Source organism: Schistocerca gregaria, chromosome 7, assembly GCF_023897955.1.
Source record: "Schistocerca gregaria isolate iqSchGreg1 chromosome 7, iqSchGreg1.2, whole genome shotgun sequence".
NCBI lineage: Eukaryota > Metazoa > Arthropoda > Insecta > Orthoptera > Acrididae > Schistocerca > Schistocerca gregaria.
In genome coordinates this window covers 528463041-528475844 of record NC_064926.1, presented here as the reverse complement: position 1 = coordinate 528475844, position 12804 = coordinate 528463041, and positions in this window count along the sequence as shown.

Sequence of the window (12804 nt, the reverse complement as noted above, 5' to 3'; positions counted from 1 at the left end):
ACCTGCGACTGTAGCGGTCACGCGGTTCCAGACTGAAGCTCCTAGAACCGCACAGCCACACCGGTCGGCTCTTTTTCCTGTTTTACAGCAGTTGCTCTTCTGATCACTGCCATAAGAAATTTCGTTTTGACAACATTAGGAAATGAATACATTATAAGTTCTAAGAACGAAAGGAAAAAGGACGCCACTATAGACGGAGCATAAGCTTGAATTAACAAAGCATGGGAAATGAAGTCAGCCATGTCCTTTTGGAACGATCCTTCCGACATTTGCCTGGACAGATTTAGGGAAATAAAGGAAAACCTATATCTCGACGACCAAACGGGGATTTGCTTTCGATTGCGAATCCAGTGTGCTAGCCACTGCGCCACTTCGCTCGCTGTCAAACAACGAAAGTGAGACATAACAGTCCTGGGGAAGTTACATAAATCATTTAGGTTTGAACCAAACGACCTTCATTTCTCAAGGAATGATCGGTACGTCTGGAAACGTGCCATGACACTATCAGATATCCTACATATAACCCCAGACGCAGAAAGTACAGATACATGCGAGAACCACTGGATGTTCTGTAATACCCGTTACAAACTTCTAGGACTAGTACGGAGGAGAGGGGAGGGTGTAATAACATAATATTTTGAATACTAACCGACGATCAGAAACATACCATTTTCGCTCTACGAGGGTTTCAGGTCAAATGTTTAATTCATCCACTGTCCGCCGCCGGTAGCTGACTGGTAAGCGTGACGGATTGTCAATCCTCTGGGCCCAGGTTCGATTCCCGGCTGCATCGGGTAATTTTCTCCGCCCAGGGACCAGTTGTTTTGCTGCCCTCTTCATCATTCTTTCATCTTTGATCGACTGCAGGTCGCCGAAGTGGCTTGAACTAGAAAGACAGGCACCCGGCGAACGGTCTGCCCGAAAGGGGGCCAAAGCCATTTTTTTTGTATTAACACTTAAACATTACGTGTTTATATTATTCCAAAACAAAAAAGAACCCAACATACTATACGTACAGCACAGTATTAACGCATTACAACAGCGGTTTGATGATGCAACTAGGAACGTTGTTACAGACACTGAACCTACGAAGCGTGTTCTGGGACACACTCTCCATCACGCTTAGTGTCTCTTCAATTTCTAGTGCAGCAGCTAGAATTTGTACCGGTAGATCTTTCTGTGTCTCACACAATAGGTCCCGCAGCATGCCAGATGTTAAGTGGTCGCCTCACGTAGTACACGTCATCCTGTCTGCCCTAATGACTACCAGGACCAGCAACTTCCAGGCTTTTCTCTTGCCTTCGGCACACATGGACGGGTTACGCAGCTGAGCGGAAATCGGAAATGGTACGTTTCAGAACGTGCGCCCTTATTCAGAATATTATACACTTCTCCCGTGCTCCAACCCCCCCCCCCCCCACAAGTCCTATAAATCTGTAACGGGAGTTCTCGAACATCCTTTGAAGCATAACCAACTTAACAGTTGAGGCTTCCATGTTTCTGACAGAGAGAGCATTGTCAACTGCTTTACGACTACAAATTCGAATCGTAAATAATCATCTCTCATATAAGAGGCGAAACGTGCCAACTATAACCTTCACTGCTTAGTAAGAAAGCAGAGACAGATTTTACACTACTGGCCATTAAAATTGCTACACCACGAAGTTGCCGTGCTACAAACGCAAAATGTAACCTACAAGGAGAAGACGCTGTGATATGCAAATGATTAGCTTTACAGAGTATTCAAGCAAGGTTGTTGCCGGTGGCGACACCTACAGATTGCTGACAAGAGGAACGTTTCAACCGATTTCTCATACACAAACAATAGTTGACCGGCGTTGCCTGATGAAACGTTGTTGTGATGCCTCGTGTGAGGAGGAGAAATGCGTACCATCACATTTCCGACTTTGATAAAAGTCTGATTACACCTTATCGCGACTGATGTTTATTGTATCGGGACATTAATGCTTGCGTTGCTCGAGATTCAGTGACTGTTAGCAGAATATGGAATCGGTTGGTTCAGGAGGGTAATACGGATCGCCGTGCTGGATCCCAACGGCCTCATATCACTAGCAGTCGAGATGACAGGCATCTTATCAGCATGGCTGTAACAGATTGTGCAGCCAAGTCTCGATCCCTGAGTCAGCAGATGGGGACGCATGCAAGACAACAACCATCTGCACGAACGTTTGCAGCAGCATGGACTATCAGCTCTGAGTCCATGGCTGTGCTTACCATTGACGCTGCATCAGAGACAGGAGTGCATGCGATGGTGCACTCAACGACGAATCTGAGTGCACGAATGGCAAAACCTGATTCTTTCGGATGAATCCAGGTTCTGGTTACAGCATCATGATGGTCGTATCAATGTTGGCGACATCGCAGTGAAGGCATATTGGAAGCGTGTATTTGTTATCGCCATACTGGTGTATCTCCCGGTATCGGGTGCCATTGGTTACAGGTCTCGGTCACCTCTTGTTCGCATTGACTGGACTTTGAACAGTGGACGTTACATTTCAGATGTGTTACTGCCCGTGGCTCTACTCTTCATTCGATCCCTGCGAAACCCTACATTTCAGCAAGATATTACATGACCGGATGTTGCAGGTCTCTTACGGGCCTTTCTGGATACAGAAAATGTTCGAATACTGCTCTGGCCAGCACATTCTCCAGTTCACTCACTAATTGAAAACGTGTCGTCAATGGTGGCCGATCAACTGTTCCGTCACAATACGCCAGTCACTACTCTTGATGAACTGTGGTATCGTTTTGAAGCTACATGGACAGCTGTACCTGTAAACGTCATCCTACCTCTGTTTGAATCAATGCCCAGGCACATCAAGGCCGTTATTATAGCCAGAGGTGGTTGTTCTGGGTAATGATTTCTCAGTATCTATGCATCCAAATTCCGTGAAAATATAATCACATGTCAGTTCTAGTATAACATATTTGTCCAATGAATACCCGTTTATCACCTGCATTTCTACTTGGTTTAGCAATTTTAATGGCCAGTAGTGTATTATTATTTCAGTGATGTAAATAAAAAATGAAATGTGTAATAATACATACTTTTTATCCTCTGACAATGCGTTAAACTTACGTCATCCTATTTTCTTCAACGATTTCGCTCCGTGCCTCCGCTGAAACGTTAATGTATGGACCTCTTTACTTCTATTACGCTCACATGGAGCCGTTGAGAGAGTATCTGAAGAGCCGTTCTTCTCTCCGTGCCTCCTTCCTTTAAGAAATGATAAGCGAACGGATACCGCTTCGCTGCCACAGTACCAGGAAATACCCGACGATAACCTGGTATTCTTATTTTCCAGCGGAAAGGAATCCTTTTGAGGGCGATACCATTCAGAGCGCGCCGGCGAAAATATGAAAGCGGCGAAAAGGAGGCGGGCGGACCCGGGCGCTGGAGTGAGTGGCTGGGCGGTGGCGCTGTGGCAACTCGGGGCCCCGCCTGAATGCATTGCGCGAGCGCAGCAGCAACACAGGCTGGGAGAAGCCCGCAGTGCACGCGGCACGGCTGAGATAAGCGGGTAGCAGAGGTGGAGCGGCGCTCGCCGTGTGATAACACGCGGAGGAGGTCGAGAGGGGGGAAATCAGCGCCCCACTGCCACGACACTGAATTCGCCCGAGCAGAACTGACTGCTACTACTAAATGCAGAATAACTTTTTCTTTTACCAAATGCGAGTTTATAATGGTAAATTGAACACGAATACAACTGTTGTTGATAATTCTTCCAGGTTATATGGCCGTGGTCCATGGAATTCTTCAATTCCTAACGTTTCGTCCAATACTACTGCCGATTCGGGCTTTTTGTTCCTTTATTGTGATTTTAATACCAGTAGTATAGGTAGGCTGGCAGCAGCACAATACGCCGGTCTTCAGGCAAAGATAGTTATTGTTGTTGTTATTGTTGTTGTTGTGGTCTTTAGTCCAGAGACTGGTTTGTTGCAGCTCTCCATGTTACTCTATCCTGTGCAAGCTTCTTAATCTCCCAGTACCTCCTGCAAACTACATCCTTTTGAACCTGTTTAGTGCAATGATAAAACAGAGAAGACACATGGGTTGGAACAAAACGGCGGGGTAAAAACAGTAGAAACATGAACATAAAAAACATGAAGCCGTTCACACTCGATGACAATCCACATTACAAACTGTTCACACGAAGCACAAACACTAAAGACGTCGATGGCACTGGTGAACGATGGAATGTGACGGCGAACACTTAACACTAAACATGACGGCACACACGAGACACTGATGGCAATTATCTCTGGCGCGCGAATGTCCACTTAGCGTGTGCGAGTCCGGGGACCTCCCAAGATGGGAAGAAGGGTGAGGGGGGGGAGAGGGAAGAACAAGGATGCCCATGGCTGAGGAGTTGGGGGAGGAGGAGAGGGACAGGGGAGGAGAAGTCCTGGGAAGGAGTGGGGAGAAATGGAGGAGGGAGAAAAGAGGGGGAGAAGGGTGAGATCGTGCCCAAAGGAGCAAACACAGAAAGAGGGCGGGAGGATCAAAGTTGGTAGGAGGGGTAGATGGAGGGGAGGAGGGCATCATCAAGGAGAGGGAGCTAGCAGAAGCCACCTTTTGAGAGGGTAAGGAGGGTGGAGAGATGAAGACCGGCTGGGACGTGGGTGCGGCAGTGGGTGGGGACGGGAGAGGATGGGCGAGACAAGCGGGTGAGGAGGATCGAGTTTACGGGAGGTGTACAGGATCTGTACCCTTTCAAGGAAAAGGAGGAGGTGGTGGAACGGAATGAGATCGTACAGGATCCGCGTGGGGGAGGGGAGACGGATGCTATAGGCCAGGCGGAGAGCATGGCGTTCAAGGACTTGAAGGGATTTATATAATGTAGGGGGGGGGGGGCAGAGATCCAGGACGGATGGGTAAAGAGTCGGGCGTCGGAGAGCGGCCTAAATACCGAGGAAAGTGGGCGTGTTCTAGCTTGCACATCGTAGCAGAGAGAAAACTAGTCAAAGATAAAATGTAACTATCGATAATAGTCCGTCATAGATAAAAATCACATATCGATTCTGTAACGCCACTGTCCATATCTCGCTTAATTTCAAGGCCTCTTCTTTCCTATTAAAATTATGTTCATGTTTATAAATTTCAATAGCCTCCCTATACATTCGTGGACAATAGTTCGTGGTAGCACTTAAAACTGTAGTTTCAGAAAACTTAACTACATGGTCACCTGACTGCAGTGCATGTTCCGCAACGGCCGATTTATCTATTTTTCCCAGTTGACAAAGACTTTCATGCTCCTTTATCCTCGTATTCATACTTATTTTCGTAGTACCAATATTGATGTACAACGTAGTATTGGACGAAACGTTAGGAATTGAAGAATTCCATGGACCACGGCCTTATAACCCGGACGAATTATCAACAACAGTTCCATCAGGTCCTGAGAGCCTTCATTGTACGAATAAAACTGCCAACAGCTTTTAAGTGATGATTTAATCACGGCCGATTTCGCTGCGTTGAAGCAGCATCCTCAGTTTCTTAGTGACATCACATCAGAGGTTTGTGAGGAAAGTAATGGTGAAAGGTTTCTGTTGGATTCCTTTAATGTTAATTTCTTAAATCTGTTGTCATTTACGGCATATATTCCACTTCTAAATTTACTGTGCTGTTTCTGACTCTGTCTGGGAGGAGATTGAGCAGTGGAACTTGTTACTTTTACACATAAACAAGAATGATCTGAAACTTCCTGGCAAGATTAAAACTGTGTCCCAGACCGAGACTCGAACTCGTGACTTTTGCCTTTCGCGGGCAAGTGCTCTACCGTCTGAGCTACCCTGGCTTCCTGCCACACTCCGCTGTAGAGTGAAAATTTCAATCTAGAAACATTCGCCAGGCTGAGGCTAAGCCATGGCTCCACAATATCCTTTCTTCCAGGAGTGCTAGTTCTGCAAGGTTCGCAGGAGAGCTTCTGTGAACTTCGGAAGGTAGCAGGTACTGGCGGAATTAAAGCTGTAAGGACGGGGCGTGAGTCGTGCTTGGGTACCTCAGTCGGTAGAGCACTTTCCCGCGAAAGGCAAACGTCCCGAGTTCGAGTCACGGTCTGGCACACAGTTTTAATCTGCCAGGAAGTTTTATACCAGCGCACACTACGCTGTAGAGTGATAATTTCATTCTAAGAACGATCTGTCACACTACTACACTTTAAAACACAGTTGCCGACCGGGTGGCCGAGTGGTTCTAGGCGCTACAACCTGGAACTGCGCTACGGCTACGGTCGCAGGTTCGAATCCTGCCTCATGCCATCATGTGTGTGGTGTCCTTAGGTTAGTTAGGTTTAAGTAGTTCCGAGTTCTAGGGGACTGATGACCTCAGAAGTTAAGTCCCATAGTGCACAGAGCCATTTGAACCTAAATACAGTTTTTATGTATTTCGTGTCACACTGTCTCATATGGACCCTACATCCGCTTTCTTCATATAGTGTATATGATAAGATACTGTCATCCCCCTTCCCTTCTGTGTGAAAGGATGAATGAGCAAATGTGTTTCTAGTTGCATGCTTGGTGGTAGCAGACAAGCTTGTCTGCTAGAGAACAGTAGGACGAACGTCAGAAAAGGTAGGTACGCTTTCTAAAAGCAAAGAGCTTTCCATTCTTGGTATGGTCCTGACCGTCCCTTGTCATTTGGTATAGGAAGCTGCCTCTCTCGTCACTTCTAACAGTATCTGTGAGGTACACTCGGTAGGGGCCCACGCCAGTTTGTCCGTGGCGAGCGTCTGAAGTGGTAAGATCTCCTGCTAGAACGTCTCTGCCAAGTCTGTAGCACAATGCATTTCTTTACTGAAAAGTTAATCACCTTCTTTCAGGTTTAGATCTAAAATATCTTATGTTATCTTAAATTGCAACGCAGTGTAATTCAAGTGTGAAGTTCAGAATATCTTCCAGTAGTTGCTTTGTCACTACTTTGTGAGCAAAGTGGAACCAGATGTTGGTGATCTGTAACTCTAACTAAGATATCAATCTTATATGCGAATGCATGTGAGATTATAACGTCTCATCTTGACAATATTTTCAATATGGCAACTTTTCTTTATGTTCAACCCACGTGGGGTGTACTTTGTGAGACATTACCACGTGCTTATATAATTGTTTGACCCATCACGTTAATAGTATGGCGATAGTAACCAGTTCGAGGTTTTTCTTTTGTAAATTGCGTTTCGATGTAATTTATTTTAATTATCAAAAGTATTTTGGAGTTACACTCTTTGTGTAAAACATGTTGATAACGTGAAGCATGTGGTGTAATGAACAAAGTAGCCCTCAGCTATTCTTTTCGAGAAGATTTCACAGACAATTAGTATGAATTTAGTATACCAGTGTGTGGTAATTTCATGATGGACAGCATTGCGCTACGACTGTAACTTCTTTGGCGAAAAATTGAATCGGTTGGTTGTGGTTAATTTCTTTCTGCATATGTTTCAACGTTCTTCGTGTGTTATTTTATGAATGCAGTGTTGTATGCGTTCTCCCATAATTGGCTCCATAATTGAAGTGTTCTGTAAGACTACAAACTCACATTTTCACAGTCCTAAATAAGGCACCAATTTTGTTATGAATCAAGTTTAATATGCTGATAATTTTAATGGAACAATGATCAATGTTAAAATAAATGTCCAAATATAAACTGGTTTGTTTCTTTTTACTTAAATTCTCTTTATATATATATATATATATATATATATATATATATATATATATATATATATATATATATATATATCACCAGTTGTTGTAAGATTATTAAAAGATTATAGTTAATGTTAGTCTGGTTTGCAATTTCGTAAACTAGACTGGAAACCTGGTGAAACAGTTGCTCAGTAATGCAAGCATAAGTTCGCCAGATAACTCACACTTTTAGCCCGCTTTTATTATATTGAATATCAGCACCGTTTTCAGAACTACTTAATGCATCAACTTTACAGTGGGACTGGTTTTTTTTTTCAAAGATTTTATTTTACCATACAACATCATTGTCAACTTCAAACTAGTTCTCTTCGGGAGCTATACACTGGCAGAGTCGTTGCTGGTTACAACGCTGGATGGCTTCATCTCTTAGAGCCATTAACGTGTCAGACATATTCTTTTCAATGTTCTCTAGAGTGCCAAAACGACAAACTACTAACTTCAAGAAATGCATGATGAACTCTGTGCTGTCTTAGAGCACATTTATTCACAACCGGTTTCGATCGTTGATCATCTTTGCTGTGGGAAAATATTGAGTCAACTGCACATGTAATTTTCTCACAATATTTTTCCATTGTGAAGGTGATCAACACCGAAACCGGTTGTGAGTAACTATATTGTAATAAAGCACGGTGTTTACCATGTATTTCAATATGTATGTCGATGCTGTTGACAGTTGCCTGAATTTTTTTTTCACATCATTCAGTACTTTTTTCAATTTCGGGGAAAGGAAAAAATCGCAATGACTTCAATCAGGTGAAGAGTGGATTTTGAATGCGTTCCGTGGTGAATGTTCAGTTGTTAACATGCTCCATCTACTTGTCTGCAATGTTTGGTCTCACTCGATTCACCCCTTTCCTCAGCCCTTCAAGGACATCTTTGTGAAACAGGTGGTTGGTGTAGTCAAATGTCGGTCCGGTCTAACAAGAGCAAGCATACAGTCAACGTTTTTGTTAGTTTTTGAAGTTGAAGGCCACCATGAGCAACTTTCGCTTTCGACATGTTCTTGGCCTGCTCAGCCTTCGAAAAATGGTTTGTACCAGTGAAAAACTTGTTCTCTTAATACGGAATGTTCCTCATAGACCTGTTTCAAAGATTCAAAGGTCACTCTCACTGATTCTCCAAATTAACACAAAACTTTATGGGATAACGTCGGTCTAAATTCCACTGCTCCATTTTCGTAGCGCATAACTTAAACACAGCTCCACAGATAGCGCTCTCAAATATCATGTGATGGCTGTACGGAGCTGAAACTCGGCCTGAGCATCTGGATGGATGAAAACGCTGGTCTTGTCAAGTAAATCAACACGGCGCTTTCAGTTCGCTCGCACTGCTGCCAGTCTCGTTACTTGTCTCACATACCTCGTACACTGGCATCGGAGAAGCCTCCACCAATTGTAGTCATAGAACAGAAACCCCACTAAATGGGGACGTAGTCAGTACTACGGAGTAAGTGGCATGAGGCCATTTTTTATACAAAATTTATATGCAAATTATTTAAATTGATTAATTAACTACCCTCTAACTACACCCTGATGACGTCGTACGTTTTCCTCGGCCGGCATATAGAATCCTACCCTTCCTTCCTCACCGACCCCACTGAGAATAATTTCGAATTTTCGGCGGAATTTTAAATTTTGGTGGGATTTTCTTAGTCCCAGAGCTGTGGTCACGACGCCCCCCCCCCCCCCCCCCCCCCTCCCAGGAACTGGCGCTGCCCTTTCCAAGACTCAATCCCTGGCCCTTCTGGAAAGAAATCGGAGGTGCATCCCTCCCCCCTCCCCCCTCGCCCTCCCCCTCCCCCCCTCCCTCCCAAACACATGAAATCTGTCCAGATGAGGGATAAAGTCAACTTTAGTGTTCTTTAATTATTTTGGTTGGGAAACTGGAGTAAAGATGGGTCCTAATTTTGCAATCAATCATAAAGATTGGTCCTAATTACACAATCCTACGAATAACACTGCATACGGACTGTCAGAATCCGCAATACACCTCAATGATTGACGATTCCTGCAACTGGTTTTATCCAGCCAGGAAAAAATTTCAATACCGCTCGAAACTACTGGCAGACACACTCAAAGTCTACTGTTCAGCTACAGGCTGACAGGAAGAAAGGCTGGAGATGTATCTGATATCATTATTTCATTATTTTAAGGGAAATATGTTCAACTGAGAAGATTGATTGGATTGGATTGTTTTGGGGGAAGAGACCAAACAACGAGGTCATCGGTCTCATCGGATTAGGGAAGGACGAGGAAGGAAGTCGGCCGTGTCCATTCAAAGTAACCATCCTGCCATTTCCCTGGAGTAATTTAGGGAATTCACGGAAAACCTAAATCAATGCGAGTCCAGTGTGCTAACCACTGCGCCACCTCGCTCAGTCCAGGAAGATATCAGTGTTATATAGAGAGGAGTTCAATAATTAAGTTACTGTAAACATACAATTGAGATACTGTATCTATCGCTGTTTGACATCAGAGTTTGCTACAGATGCCTCACTATAAGCCCAGGAAGTCGAAACATGCAACCAAAGCTGCAGAAAGTGCTTCATTGCTCTAATTACGCATCAAAACTGTCGTGAAAACGAAACCAACGCCTCTAATGAAAGGGTTATAATGCAACATACGTATAGGAGAAAATCGTTGTCCCAAAAGACTGCAGATGGCTGTCAGATGAACGTGCTTTCTCCTTGATTTATGATCATCTTCCCTCGTCCCTACCTATGGTAGGGATATAGGAGTTTTCACATGGCCAGCCGCTACCACTTGTGAATGCTGTGTCCAGCTTTGCAACCCACGGTCCTTCTGCCGGGACACGCTGACCGACATGAGGTGACAGACCTTTGCCAACACAAAAGCATGTAGAGTCAACTAAAAATAGGAGGTAAATGAATGGCCACCCGATTGCAAGTTGTTTGTTCATCTAAAATTTTGTACCACAGCCCTTCCCCACATGCTGTCCGCTAGCACAGTTGCCTAGAGCGACCACACACTTATCCCACAAGTTTCATCCATTCGGAACGCGAAAACTATTCACTGTTCCGATTGTATCCAATGTCAGTGCATCTCTTATAATCGAACATCTATTAAAAAGGAAAACACTGTCGCAATGATAGTAAATGTCATGTTTCTACGAAAACAGGCACAATCCATTTTCTTTTAGTTTTAGGAGCAAAGCCGGCATAGTTTATACGTTCAATTGCAGGATACAATCCGCATACCATTATTTTACGACATCCAATGAAGTGCATCACCACTGATTTAAGGTGACATTAATTCAGAGGTTGGGCTAGACACCCCATTTATATATCCACCCTGCATAAAACTGGAAAAAATAAAAATAAACTGTCATGCATATATGTACTACATGCATTTAAGACATATGAAATAACATTGAAAAATACAATATTTCACGCCATTTAGTTACATGTCTGGAAAAACACATCTTACTTTAGACAGCAACACGCTATACTTGAAGAGGGCATTGCTGTTTTTTACACTATGGCAGGTTCTGTTCTACCGATGCGATGCTATGTCACACTGTCGTTTATGCCACAAATCTTGATAGCTCGTCTTGTAATACAATCACCTATAAGATTTGTCTCTCTCTTCCAATACATGGAAATTAGATACCACCTCTGTGCTTACATTGTAAATTTTTGAGAAGTAATGGACTATGAAATACCATCAGACATGAGGTATCACCTATTTTTAAACTTGCAATGCTGACAATAATAATACAAACAGTCATGATACCATGAGAACAGATACAGTCGATTTCTATTACTTTTGTAAGAAGGACAGTTGTAGTTTTAAGAGAACTATCTGCATCCAAACTCTAACGAGTTGTACCACTCCTTGTAATAGATCTTCCTATAAGATATTATCACATCTGTCTCTCTCTTACAATATATAAAAAAACAAATACCATCTGTGTGTTGACATCCAGCATATTACATATACACATATCACTCCATCAGAGCAGGTGACTAGTGTTCCAGGTACCTTGCACAACTCTGCATAAAGTTTTGTTGACTGTACTTAAGGAAGACTGTATCCAACAGATTATCAATCACAAGAGAGGGTTCCTGTATTGTTCCTTCATAAGCTATTTAATACATAGTTATTTTATTTATTTATTTATTTTTTTGCTGTAACACATCCAAGCAATGTACGATTCCAGATTTGTACACCGTCATGCTCTTTGGTTTTGTAACAAGACTTCAAGATCTGTGTCAAGTGCTAGACCGACATTAACACGTTTCGATCCATTGGGTATCACAGACAGCTGAACTTTGCATGGTGTAAACCATTCACCTCCCATAACATACCGGTTCGTGGAAATAAAACACAGAGACAGTGTTTCTCATTGACAAAAATGTGGAAGACAGTGTTACATATGGAAAGTGGAAGAGCTTGCAGCATTGCAGAGCGTTTCTAGCAGCTGACCAAAGGTGATTCTCTAAACAGTTAATCTCATCTTCGTCACCAATGGGGTGCCAGACGTCTCAGTGTTCCATTTCGAAGAGCATTGTTTTCTCATTTTTCGATCATTTACATGATAAATGTTATGGTGTTGACCATCACTGGAAGGCGCTGTTCACAACATGCAAGAGATAGTAGAAATAAAAGAGGTACTGTTATCTCATTGATGACAAAAACATGTGGAGGGTATAGCGGCATACAGAAATAGGACTAGTCTGCAGCGCTTAGGAACGTTTCCAAACAAATATCTGAAGGTGATCTCCTCTACATTTAATCCCATGCTTCACTTTTGACAAGTAGCAGATAGCCAGTGTTCTGCCAAGGCTCTCTCCATCTCAACAAAGTGCTTTCAGTCGGTCATTATGTGGTAACCAACAGCATACACAGCACGCAAGTGAGAGAATGGAATGGGAAAGACACCGTTATCTGGGGCGATACTGTAAATTGCACCGCAGCTGACAGCGCAATCAATTTTAGCAATGCCAGCCGATGACACAGCAGATTGCTTCCCAGTTCCTGTATCATCGCTAAATCACCCCTTCACTACTTAGGAAGTACCATATACTAGATTGTGAACGCAGATAGATAACTGTGCAGTACG